The following is a 10,914-nucleotide window of genomic DNA, read 5'->3' as shown; positions in this document are numbered from 1 at the left end:
TGAATTCCTATAATCAGAATTCAGATGATCAATGCCAAACACACAAAAATCACTTTAAATGCATAGACCTTTGAAGAGTTAACCCGCCTGTTTCTTTAACTAGAGTGAAAGAAGGTTCAATCATGGAAATCCTATGGTTAGCATTCATGTGTGAGGTATCCAAATCACCATTCAGATTAATGGAAAGCAACTTAAGTGAACCAGCTGTAAACAGAGCTCTGTCCAAGCTGAGCAGTGATTGAGAATATCACATTAACAGCAAATCACACATTTAAAAGTAGACACTTATGTTTACATGAGTACTAATTCATAAATTCTGTCAGTACTGTGTGTCTGCCCAGCAGGCAGAACCCCAGGACCAGACTTTACACAGCATTTTATTTTTATGCACGTTCCATTGATTCATTTTGAAATTAATTTACATTTTGAAATTAAATTAGATAATTAGATATTGGTAATGGTAATATTGAAAAAAAATAAATGCTCAGAGCAACACAAAGAACCAGTATTTTCCTTTTCTTCAGTAAAAACACGACTTGATCTTGCTGGGTCCTCAGTTCTAAGAGATAACAAATTGTCCCTTTAGTCTTGTCCTTGAGCCCCTGAGAAGAATCTGACCAGGATTGCTGTAGGATACAGACCCTGATACTCTCGTTAGTTGCCTGTTCCAACACGTTACACATGATGCAGCATTAAGCATTTTTTAAAATCAATGGAGTTTTTAATCAATTACAATAAATTATTTTGTCTTCAACAGAACAAAAAAACCTCTTGGAAAACATATCCATGATTTAAAATTTCATTTTTTGAAAGACTGTTTGACTTAAAGTAAGTGTAATAAAGCCAATATTATTTTGAAGTATGTAATATAACAGTGTAGCGTAGGATCATAAGAAATGAGAAAGAAGATGACAATAAGTTTCTCAAGGTCACAAAGCAGATGTTTGAACAGCTCTCCCCATTTACCAGTATTTTCAACAAACAGGTTTTCCTTCATGAGAGTGTCATTTTTTTAAATTAAATCACATTTAATAACTTTTAAAGATTTCTATCAATGTTACACTGTGGTTTTATACTTCTCCAAAAGACGCCTATTTAATTATTACCAACTTAAATCACAACTGGATTTGCAATCTAACACACACACACCTTTTCTCCTCTTTAGCAAATCTGTTACAGCATATCCTTGCCCAACAGTGCCGTTCTCTGTACTGTACATGATCTTGCTTTGTAAACACAAAAAACCCACAGAACAGTGTGGTTAAATAAATACCTGCAAGCAAAGTTTATTTCATTTGTTTATTTGCGATCATCAAAACAATCAGTCTCTGTTTGGAAGCTAATAGCCTCCTCGTCTTGAGTTTGGTGATCATGCAAAGCAGCAGAGTGGTAAGACTCTGTTTAGCAGTCCATGGTGCTGAACTAGGGTGGCACAGTGTTTAGCATCGCTGCTTTGCAGTGCTGGGGCCCTGGGTTCAATTCCTGGGGTGCTGTCTGTGTGGAGTTCATGTGTTTGCATGGGTTTCCTCCCACAGTCCAGAGGCATGCTGGAAGGTTAAATGGCTTTGGGGAAACTGGCTCTGGTTGTGGGTAAGTCTGTGATTGTGTCTGTCTGCCCTGTGATGGACTGGCATCCTGTCCAGGGTGTACCCTGCCTTGTGCCTGTTGCTTGCTGTGATTGTGTCTGTCTGCCCTGTGATGGACTGGCATCCTGTCCAGGGTGTACCCTGCCTTGTGCCTGTTGCTTGCTGTGATTGTGTCTGTCTGCCCTGTGATGGACTGGCATCCTGTCCAGGGTGTACCCTGCCTTGTGCCTGTTGCTTGCTGTGATTGTGTCTGTCTGCCCTGTGATGGACTGGCATCCTGTCCAGGGTGTACCCTGCCTTGTGCCTGTTGCTTGCTGTGATTGTGTCTGTCTGCCCTGCGATGGACTGGCATCCTGTCCAGGGTGTACCCTGCCTTGTGCCTGTTGCTTGCTGTGATTGGATCTGGCTGCCCTGTGACTCCGAATTGGAAGAAGCTGTTAGAAAATAGACAGATGGGTGGATGATGCCAAACTAAGCTCATTACACTGTGCAACTACTTTCTTTGTTATATTGTAGTATTGAGGCGCATGCATTGGTAAAACATTGTTAGAAAAATAAATGTATGTTTACATTCATACTATGAGGCATACTTAAGATTTAGCTCAGGGGTCCTAAACTTCAGGAGGAGTTATACACACCCAGGTTAACCCACTCAATATTAAAGAAAGGTATGCACAAGACATTTAAAATAGACAAGTAAAGGTTTATTCAATGCTGAAAGGAGAAGAAAAGAAACACAATGTTTTGGCTGTGTAGACAGCTCTCTTTTCAGCGGGGAATAAAACTTTACTTGTTCCTTTGCAGCCTACGCATGCTGACACAGCTACCTACTTGAGCTATTTAAAATAGACATTAAAAATAGCTAAAAACACTGTTAACAGTGCAATATTTTACTTAATAAACATTCACATTAAAATAATGATTTAATTGGCAGTAATTGGCAGTCTCCTGGGGCACATAATACTTAACACATAAACCTTAACACAAAATGTCTAAGACATGACCGCAGACTGGTACAGTATGTCATTTTTACTGCAGTACTTCCTTCAGCTCAATAAACACTTTGGTACAGCTGCTCCTTGCCTGACAATCCCATTACCCAGAGTGTATGATGCTTGGTGTGCTTCTGTCTAACAATCGCTTGCATTTGTATTGTGTTTTTCATTCCAAAGGATCCGAGAGGGCTTGGTTAAATGGGCTGAATGCCCCCCTGTCATCTGTAATTGCTCGTCTATATACTGTAGGTAATAAATAATAAATAATACATTCAATTTAAATAGGACATGTCATTAAAGTCAATCTGAATGTGCTTCACATGAAAAACAAAAGGCTAGAAAAAAGAGAAATCAAAGAACCCGACAAATCCAAGAAGAGAAAAGATAGGAAATGAGTTTATAGCACTGGGAGATGATAGGCTTGCTGGCAGGGAAGGATCTCTTAAAGGTCTCAGTGGAAGCTGCTTGAGTGAGATGACTAGGGAGGCTGTTCCACAAGAGAGTCACCCAGAGCGTGCAGTTTGCTACTGGGGACCTGCAGCAGATCAAACCGACCTGATCTTGAAGACCAGGGTGACGTTTTGAACAAGATGAAGGACAGGGAAGTAGACGGGATCTTTGCCTTTCAGAGCTTTAGAGACCAGGAGGAGTGCTTTAAAATCCGCTCTCTGGTGGACGGAGAACTAGGGGAGCTTCAGGTAAGAGCCCATTTCACCCGCCTGGGTGACCCATGACACCTCCAGAAGACCACTACACAGCAGATCAGGAGAGAAGCGAGACCTCACTTCACTACTTCAGCTAAGGTGAAACATCACCAGGACACTAGACAAGACGAGCTGTGCCTTGGAACCTTTGAAGATCACAGAGAGCTTTTTCTTTATTGCTGCGTACAGCACCCCTGGGGCTGAAAAGCTGCTTTATAAATACATTTTTAAAACAGATAAGAAGAGGAATTTCTTTACCCAGACGACTGTGGCAGTCTGAACAAGATCACTGAGGCCAGCACCATCAGGTCTGTGAAGAAACAGCTGGATGAGATCCTCAGATCAATTAACTATTAAAAACAAATGAGATAGATGGACCTCTTGCTTGCAAACTTGTGTTTCATAACCCACCTCGTCCTCCACACCCTTATATACTAAGAGCATCTGGCTTCACATTTTTAACCTCTAACATTACAGATGTTATTACAGATCTGGTAGCACCTGGACTGTGGAAATTGTGTGCTGATATCTTTGAGAATCAGGTGTTCTCCACTGAAGCTCTCTGGACAGGAGAGCAAATTTCCTTTCTAACTCAAATCAAGGGAAATAGAAATTTAGATTAAGAGTTTGCTAATGTTCCCTCAGCAAACCAGGAAAGAATGAATAGTTTAGGACATCCCCAGATAACATTAACAACTTACAGTATTTAAAAGAATACTGTTTAAAAGAATATTAAAAGAATTCACTAGGCATTTTAAAACAAACATACAAATAAATATAGGTTTTATATAAAATATTTGGAAACAGTTGAAAATAAATAGATTGGGTAAAAAAAAAAGGTTCATGTACAGCAATTGTATGTTTTCAACTTTGGAAAACTGCCTTTGAATGGAAGTTATCCTTTGTTAATGAAAGTCAAATGATAGTTTCCATGTTTATAAAAATAAGTCGATTAAATGACTAAGAGCATTACCAGAGTAGGGCTGCAGTTGGCCAAACAGGGGTTTAAAGAGCCTTTTAAACCCTCTTAGTGGAAACGTGAAAACTTCAGAAAGTGATTAATAAGTCATTACTAGAGAAACTAGGTATGCGATCCCATAGTCAGCCTTTCCTAAACAAGGAGAAACCATAAAGGAAGCCAACTCTTCGATTAAGCAAGGTAGGGTTTTGATTGTCATTTTGATTATAATGATTTTAGTGCTTTAGATTGAATTATTTTCTCCTGTCTTGCGCTGAACGTGGGGCTTTCTCTTCAGCAGAGGTCTTGACTTTTAGTTTTCCGTAGCCTGCAGCAGGCTTGACACAGGGTGCGTATTGGCAAGGTGTGTGTGTGTTCACTGAGATTGCTCCCCACACACACACACACCATGATTACTCCCTCCTCGCCCACACACATCCTGAGGAAGAGCAGGGGAAAGCAGAGAGGACAGAGGCTTCACTGTTTCCTCTGATTGTTTGAGCATGTTAGGGTCATTGAGTAAAGAGACGCTTCTGTTAACGTTGAGCAAAAACAGTCATAGGGTGAAGCAACAGCTTTTTTGAAGTTAATAGACAAGATAAAACCCCCTGAGATGCATTTGCGTATACAATACTTACACGACAATAGATAAAAGACAGCACAAATATCACAACCAATGAAGAAAAAAACAAAAGCAAATAAAAATATAAACTATATTATCTGTCATAAAAGGTATCTGGAATAAATCAAATCTGATGATTAATAATTACTTTAAGGAGGGGAAGGGTAGAGGGTATGATATTCCACTGCTTTTGAAAGCTTCCTATAGTTGTATATAAAGCTGATTTTTTCTCAGTACTTGGAATCTACAACACAACTTTAATCTTTGACCTGGGCTCAAAGGAATGACCGACAGGCAGAAAGAAATGATTATTTTTAGTTCTGAACAGAGAAGACTATGACAGGACCTGGTTCAAGTATTCAAAATCCTGAATTCCAACCCAATTCAACCCCAAGTACGTCTTCAGAATCCACACTGAAACACAAAGCCGCCAGCACCAGCGGAATCGACAGAGAGGTGCCTTTAACGTAGGACAGGCAGCTTGTCTGGACACAGAAGACTGCGGGAGTATCGAACAAGCTGGTCAGCCATGTGGGCGAAGCTGATACCCTGGCTGTCCAGCTGGGTGAGATCCTTGTATCAGTCAGCTGTCCCTGTGATCAAATAAGCCGATAAGCAGATGGCTTTGTCTTGTTTGGAAACGTTCTTATTTGTATTTGTAAAATGGTTGTTTAGAAACATTCTTATCTGTATTTGTATAAAGCAGCCTGCAGAATGGTGTGCATAGCATGTCTGTTCATTTTTGCGAACTGATTGAGTACCCAGCGGAGAATATAAAGAAAGCAGTTCCTCCTTGGCCAATCAATCAATCAATTAGCTGTCTAGAACAGACAGCAGGCCTGATGGGGAAAACTAACTGCAGCTAAGAGGACTATTTAACAAAAATAGCACATTCAGCATAGTTGTAGTATGAACAGTAGTTTGAGGTTGTGGGTTCAAATCCCAATTATAGCAGCTGTGCCCTTGAGGGAAAGATTCTTTACCTAGAGCGCTCCAGCAAACCCAGCTGTAAAACTTGGAGCTGAAGTGTGTATGCATGTGCAAAAATGACAGCTTTTCTAAGCCAAATACAAATGCAAATAACTATATAACTTTCTAGAGAGAAAAAAAGACTAACAATATAAGTTGTGCACTGTTCATCTTATCACAAATTTTAAATATATATGGTTATTAACTTAGGTCTCAAAACATACTGCATACTGAAATATTTCTGCATTTAGAACCCCTTTCTAATACTCTGTTTAGAAAACCTAAGATTGTAACGAACATTTGTAAAGAACAGAATATAAGACCACTAGGTATGGCTAGCAGTAGTCTATTATTGTTAGAGTAGTGATGATTGAAGACAGAGGACTTCAACTCATTCTAGTCGCTTAATTGGGGGTATTTCTTCCTTAAAAACATTCAATTAGCGAACTTTTTTTCTTGAAATTGACACCTTAACAGCTCAGGGTGTAACCATCTACTTAGAGTCAGAATACAGTCATCTGCTCTTCGATGTTTTCAAACACCTGCCCGTGGCTCCAGGGCCGTCTTGTTCATCATGCCAGCAGCCATATCACCCTGCAGCTCACAACTAACAACCCACTGGAGCTCAGCAGGTGTGAGCCTGGTCAGTACCTGGATGAGAGACTCCTGGGAAAGCTAAGGTTGCTGCTGGAAGAGGCGGTAGTGGGGCCAGTAGGGGGTGCTCACCCTGTGGTCCAAGTGGGTCCTAATGCCCTGTATAGTGATGGGGACACTGTACTGTAAACAATGATGCTTGGTTTTGCCTTTTGATCCAACCGAATCAGTTTTGGAATACAACTGGCATGCGGTGCACCGCGACATCCAGGCCCCTGGGAGTTTCTGAAAAAAAAATGTTCAGATAGGAGGTAAAAACCACTCGTCCTCAAACTAACCTGGGACCCAGAATTCATTCCTGAGCTTAAAAATTGTCGAAGTAGTGTGTAAATGCTAACCCTAACCCTACCTGGGGTGTCATCTGAGCATTTCCGCTGTTTATATCTGAACGTCTCTGGGCATAGGATTTTGATATGTTCCCCAAACCAAAAAGAATGAATAGGAAAAAAACAAGACCACTGACAGGCGCCATAATTCGGATGAGACGTAAAACCGAGGTCCTGACTCTCTGTGGTCATTAAAAATCCCAGAGCGTTTCTCGAAAAGAGTAGGGGTGTAACCCCGGTGTCCTGGCCAAATTTCCCATCAGCTCTTACCAATCATGGCCTCCAAATAATCCCCATCTCTGAACTGGCTTCATCACTCTGCTCTCCTCCCCACTGAGAGCTGGTGTGTGGTGAAGGATGGCACCTTTTTACAGTATAGTCCCGTCACTATACTGGGGCATTAGGACCCACACAGACCGCAGGGTGAGCGCCCCCTACTGGCCCCACTAACACCTCTTCCAGCAGCTTAGTTTTTCCCAGGAGGTCTCTCATCTCTTGAGCTTTTGTGGGCTGACAGTTTGTGAGCTGCAGGGTGATATAGCTGGCAGGAAATAAGGTTATAAAAGTCTGATAAAGAGAAGATTTGCTTCTATTTATCCATCCATCTGGTCTGGCGAGGGACGCAGCACTTTCTCGTCTAGTTCATCGAACTGTGGAAAAGTAACCAGTACTATCATTACAAGCTTTGCTTTCCAGCAGCCTGAGTCTGACGGCGAATAGAGACACCTTGTGGGAAGTTATTGTTACTGCAGCCAAACCTTAAATGTCGGGTGTTGCTGCAGATCTCTTCATACTGTACTTCTGGATGGGATGGAGCTCTCACAGTGAAGAGCAACGCGAGTGTTTGCGTGTAAAAATGATCAAATCAGCCGATATGTTTAATATATGTTAGCAATCATGAGAAACAGTGATGTCTGGTGAGAAACTAATTCAAAAGAAACTGGCATGAAAAACTGCATTCAAGGTACCTTGGCTCCAAAGCAACCTTGAACCTTAGATCAAGTACCGGGCTAGTCCATAGCTGTGTGATGGTATAAATGATTTGATTGCTCTGTGCCACTCATCGCCCAGGGCATGTATCAGCTCACAGTTCTGGAGCCTATTAATAACTATTCAGGGCAGCCCATGGAATAGATTTCAGCAGAAGAGTCATTTTAATCTATAAAGCCACGAAAGCACGCTTGATCCTGGGGGAAATACCCGACGCCCTTCCCCAGGGTGGTGTGCACTGACACCACAAGCGCTAAGCGGTCGTCAGCGCTTGTCCAGCTTGTCATTCCGGCGTCAGCAGCAGTGCCAGAGGGGCTGCTCTCTCAGCAACTCCGAACCACTGCCATTGCTGTCTCTCAGGCAGAGATGACCAACTGGGAGTAATGAACAACAGAGCCTCACAACAACACTCTTGACATAATGTGTTTGACGTCCCAGGCAACGTGCGAGAGTTTAATCAACAAAGAGCCGTATCGCCCTGCAGCTCCCAGCTAGCAGCCCTCTCAAGCTCAGCAGGTGTGAGCCTGGTCAGTACCTGGATAGGAGACCTCCTGGGAAAAACTAAGGATCATGCTGGAAGAGGTGTTAGTGAGGCCAGCAGGGGGTGCTCACCCTGTGGTCTGTGTTGGTACAGTATGTGAGTAATTCGTTATGCAGAATATTTAAGAACTGGAGATAGAGTCAGCATTCCACATCTATTCACAAATCCATATGAATGTCTGCATCTTAAATTCCATCGAAGATGCAAGATAACTGAGGTGTTCCTATCTTCAGCACACAGGCAGCATTCCCTTGGCACCTCTCCTAGTTCCTGCATCTCTTCTTCATGATCATTTCTCGCAACTTTCCATTGCAAAAAACATTTAACCAAAATGTAATATTCATTTATGTATGTAAAAATATTTTATTTTCAACCAGTTTCCCGTCATTCAATCTTATTTGAACCTTTTTTAAACGCATTGCTTTTTTAGATGTGATTCTCCTCAGTCCTTGAGAAAGCTAACTACATTTGAATGGGTTCAAGCGTATCGGCATGAGCTAAATGCAGATCATTAAAATTGTAACAGGAGGTTCTGGCTGCAGCTCTGGAGCTCATCTGAGTGACCACAGAGATGAAACCAATAGCTGATAGGACTTACTCCACTGTAACCATCTGTTCGTTCTGTAATCTGTTTCTCCAGTAAAAGGGCACGTGGGAGCTGGAGCCTAACTCGGCAAGCAAGAAGTGCAAGGCAGGGTACACCCTGGGCAGGACACCAGTCCATCACAGGGCACACACACACCCTGGACAGGACACCAGTCCATCACAGGGCACACACACACCCTGGACAGGACACCAGTCCATCACAGGGCACACACACACACACACCCTGGACAGGACACCAGTCCATCACAGGGCACACACACACACACACCCTGGACAGGACACCAGTCCATCACAGGGCACACACAGGCACAGACTCACTCACACTAGGGCCAGTTATCATAGAAGCCAATTAACCTGCCAGTATGTCTTTGGACCGTGGGAAGAAAAAGCACATGAATACAGGGATAACAGAAAAACTCTGCGCAGATAACACCCCAGGTCTGGAATCGTCCTTCGGATGAGACGTGTTTGAGGTGGAGGGGATCCCCATTACCTGTAAAGTGCTTTGAGTGGTGCTTCCAGAAAAGCGATACATACAGTAAGTGTAAGGACTTATTACTATTATTAAAAGAGTAGGGGTGTTACAGTACCTCAGCATCCTGGCCTTTACCAATCATGGCCTCCTAATAATCCCCATCTCTGAACTGGCTTCATCACTCTGCTCATAGTCAATGTAAAAACAATAAAATATGTGTAAAATGTGCATAGGTTTATACAGATTGAGTGTCTGTACAATGGAGCAACATGCTGTCCATAGACAAGCAAATGAAGGGCTAACAGTCCTAGCCTAGGGCAGCGTTACACACCCTGACAGCCGCCAGGAGGAAAGACCTGCGGAAACGTTCCCTTGAACACCGTAGCTGGAGCAGTCTGTTGCTAAAAGTGCTCCGCTGCCCAGTAACATAGTAACATAGTAACATAGTAACAGGATAAGTTCACTTTATTGGCCATATACAATTTCTCATATTAAGAATTTGTCTTTTCACATACCCCAGCTTGCTCTCCAGGAGACACAGACACAAAGACAGGGAGAGAAGCTTGGGGTCAGAGCACAGGGTCAGCCATTTATACAGCACCCCTGCAGCAGCTGGGGTTAAGGGCCTTGCTCAGGGGCCCAGCAGAGCAGGATTCCTCTGCCAGCCGCAGGATACAAACCGGCAACCTTCCAGCCACAGGCGCAGATCCTGAGCCACAGAGCCACCACTCCTCCCAACTTTATGATGAATGCCATATTTTCATACTCCTGTGTTGAGAGGAGGGAAGACATACAGGTACGTGTCATCTGTCGCTGCCTGAAGGTAAAGGACATTCTATACAATAAGGACGTGTTATACTTGCAGGACAGTGTAGACCAGGTGTCTCCAGTCTTGGCCCTGAAGAGACAGTTTTCATTCCAGCTCAGCTCTTTATGACTGAAATCAGCTGCTTCCTGGCTTTACAGACCTACATTTCCCAACATTTACCAGCTTTTCAAGCTTTACCTTTTCCAGGGTGCAGAACTCTAAAAAGACCAGGAATATTTGCATTCCTTTGCGGATAAGGACCAGAACGGAGTGCCTCTGTTGTACACACTCAGAAGACCTGAGGATTTAACACTCTGTGCCTTGATCGCTGCCAACACATAAAGCCAATTTCCAGAAAACACCTCCCATGCCAAGCTGCCCCACCCGGCTTTGTTCAATGGATTAGATACATGATGCAGCTTCTTAAATTAGAGAAAATCAAATGCAAACTCTTTGTTTTAAAGCTTGGCAACCATTTCTGACCTACATTTTGACTTTGAGTCTCTCTTTTACACCCTAGACTTCAATCTAATTGGTTAATCAGATGAAACTTGATAAGACTGGCCTTTCATCTTTTTTTTTGCTTCCCAAAGACTGTTTAGTATCATTAGTATTTTGCTGTGCTCTCTTTTTGTGTCTTGTGTCTGTTTTTCTTTCCTTTAATTTGACTCTTTCTTGTG

Source organism: Atractosteus spatula, chromosome 4 (assembly GCF_055471065.1).
Source record: "Atractosteus spatula isolate fAtrSpa1 chromosome 4, fAtrSpa1.hap1, whole genome shotgun sequence".
In the NCBI taxonomy this organism is placed as follows: Eukaryota; Metazoa; Chordata; class Actinopteri; order Semionotiformes; family Lepisosteidae; genus Atractosteus; species Atractosteus spatula.
Note: the sequence above shows the minus strand (reverse complement) of the source record.